The 3,156-nt window shown below is 33.5% G+C and overlaps 1 pseudogene; it reads left to right on the plus strand.

Moving 5' to 3' along the window:
• Positions 1 to 1,476: 1,476 nt before the first annotated feature.
• The window catches only part of LOC111407378, a 49,708-nt pseudogene continuing 48,028 nt past the window's right edge, over positions 1,477 to 3,156 (plus strand).

Genomic DNA, 3,156 nt, shown 5'->3' on the forward strand with positions numbered 1-3,156 from the left:
AACAAAAAAAGAAAAAAAGAAAAAAAGGTGGAATACCAAAAACCACCTATCCCCAGGAAAATAAAAGGTGGAAAATCACGCTTTAAGGTGTTGTACCTAGAAATTCATGGAAAATGAATTCCCTGAAAAATTTTGTCAATTAAACAGGCCAAAAGTGGAAGTTGGAATTTGAATTCCAAGTTCCATGAAAAATTTCATGCAATCAAACGGGACCTAAATTCTTTCTTCTTTATATTTATGCGAATTAATTTCATTTATCATTTTTCACATTTTCTCATAATTTTTCCTGCCTGAATGGAACGGAATTAAAAGAATTAAAATTTTAAATTAGAAATATATGTTATTAAATTCTGATAATTGCACAATTGGTTTATGAATTATTGTTTCGATAGTAAGTTGGTTCTCAAACTTTAAAAGGAGCAAGTTAATTCCCAACTTTATAATTGTTGAATAGTCGACCTCCCTCCAATAAGAAACACTATTCAAATCTTCTTTAAATTATCGCATAATATTTATCCAAATATGCTCTACTTCAAATTTTTTACCTTGTCAAATAAGCATGTTTGGGTCGGCTTATTCTAAAAAAAAAAAAATAAGGTGGTTAAATATGCTTATACCACAAAAGACCCAAAAATGTGGGTCGAAAAAAATGAAAGAGCAAACCTATAATTTAACCAAAAGATGGAAAATAAAAGCACCATAGCTCATAGTTTATCTGACTATTATTTTAGTTGACCAAAGTATCATATTATCCTTCAATTTTTGAAATTACAATATACTCCTCTTGTACTCGAAAATCATTAAAGTAAATGACGTTTTGGTTATTTGTCATGTTAATTTTACTTATAAGTAAGAAAACAAATGTGCTTAGGGCCTGTTCGGTAGTGATTTTGAGAATTGATTTTTTGACTGTTAAGAAAAAAGTAAGGGCCACTTGTAAGAGAAGAAATCAAAAATTATGGTTGGAATGGTAAAATTACGATCGAACAATCAATTTTTTGAGGTGAAAAATCACTCCCAAACGGAGCCTTAATATCCACAAGAAAACTAACTTGCATAATTTGATTATTTCATTTCCGTGGGAGCTGATTGTGAATGAAAAATTAAGAATTTTTTTTTTAAAGGTTATGACTATCTTATCGATATTGCAATAAATCGTGGACCAATCGTGCAATTTTCTCTATCAAATTTGTCGTACAAGTCTTTTGCCATTGCATAAATCGATGTAGAAGATTGCTAAACTCCCATTTTATGGGACCCACCACCTCAAGTATGCCTCAGCGGCCCCATGTATAAAATTCCCTTTCCCGTTCCTTATTCAAAAGAGAAATCCTTGACAAAGTCAACACGAACACGGTTTCACAATTCAATCCCCATAAACGAACGATTGCCATTGCATAAATCGATGTAGAAGATTGCTAAACTCCCATTTTATGGGACCCACCACCTCAAGTATGCCTCAGCGGCCCCATGTATAAAATTACCTTTCCCGTTTCTTATTCAAAAGAGAAATCCTTGACAAAGTCAACACGAACACGGTTTCACAATTCAATCCCCATAAACGAACGACCTTTTTCACTGATATTGAGGAATTTGTGAGAGAATGGACGGTGGAGATTCGTCGGGAAAAGGGACAATGACGTGTGCGATGTGGATCAGACGGCCGGAAAACGCGCACTTGGTGGTTCTCGGAAAATCGAGTCCCTCTTCACTCGAGATCTTCTCCTTCGATCCCAAGACCACTTCTCTCTCCCCCTCTCCCAAGGTTTATTGTCTATTCGATCAATTTATTTATTTTAGTGCTAATTTTTTCTTAAGTATTTGATGTTGGAAATAACCGTTTTGGCATAAAGTGAATTTTCAATTTTTCAATTCACTATCTTTCGAGTTTATACACACACACACACACACACACACACACACACACACACTATTTGGATATTAAAAGTTACTTTCTAAGGAGTTAAGATTTATTACGTAAAAAGTAATTTTGGTTAGTCTAATAAGTAATTTGTTGCTTTGATGTATATATGTAGGCCAAATTTGAATTTGAAGAAGGAATTAATCCAGTAGCCATTGCGGTGCATCCAAGTGGAGACGATGTGGTTTGTTCCACTAGCACTGGTGGCTGCAAGTACGTATTTATTTTTACTCAATTTTTTATGCAACTAGTTCATGACGAGAAAAGGTCTGTCATTGCAAGTAGTTTTGAGAGCTTAAGAAAGTAATGGTTTATAAGTACTGCATGTGTCGAAAAACTAATTAGACTGATTAAGTAGGCTAAATTGTAATTAATGCCAGAAGAAAGAGTTCGACGTGGTCAGGACCTCCGAAGAAGTTTTACTGTTTTATCCTGTGGTATACAAATGAGATGTACCTTTTTGCAGCTCTGGACTGTGTATGTTTTATTATGTTTTGAGAAAGTTGAAGTTGTACTTGTTCTGATGGACTTCTGAATTTGATATTTGTGTAGATTAATATATGAATATATATGATGGTCATTTTTTAATATCAAAATGAGAGTCCTTAACTATGGCAATTTAGGAAATTTCCATTTGTTTAGAAACTTGAACTGAACTTAACTGAAATACTTATCTAAATGGGAAAAAAGGAATCATGTTTATTTTTAACCTTTACTTCATGATTTCTTTTGGGGCGTGGGTTGGAAGGTGGGTTTTGTGGCAGAGGGTCTTAAAGTGGCATACCTGGTTTTAATAAGCTCTTGATTGAGCCTATGACTGACTTCTAAGGGCTCGTCATCTGGATTAACAGTTGAGTTTCTCACTGCTTTGAAAATTATGTTTAAATCCCTTAGCAGATGTCGGGAACTACGAGAACATGCAATTGCTATTTTTTAGATATAGGAATAACTGGAGATGTTTTAACATATTTGGAAATGGAACTTGATATCTAAAATTTTTAAAGAAGAAATGATAATTCTTGTTATAGAATTATAGCCCCAAACAAATTCTTATGCTTGTTGTTTTCCCTTTTTACCCTCTCCAGGGTAAAATGTATAGGGAAATCAAATGCGGTACATATATACATACGTATATGCATAAATACGCACGTACATATGTCCATACATACATAAAAATTGCAAGTCTCACCTTCACCTTTCTACTCGGTTACTGTTATTTATTTATTTATTTATTT

This window comes from Olea europaea, chromosome 13 (genome assembly GCF_002742605.1).
Source record: "Olea europaea var. sylvestris chromosome 13, O_europaea_v1, whole genome shotgun sequence".
In the NCBI taxonomy this organism is placed as follows: Eukaryota; Viridiplantae; Streptophyta; class Magnoliopsida; order Lamiales; family Oleaceae; genus Olea; species Olea europaea.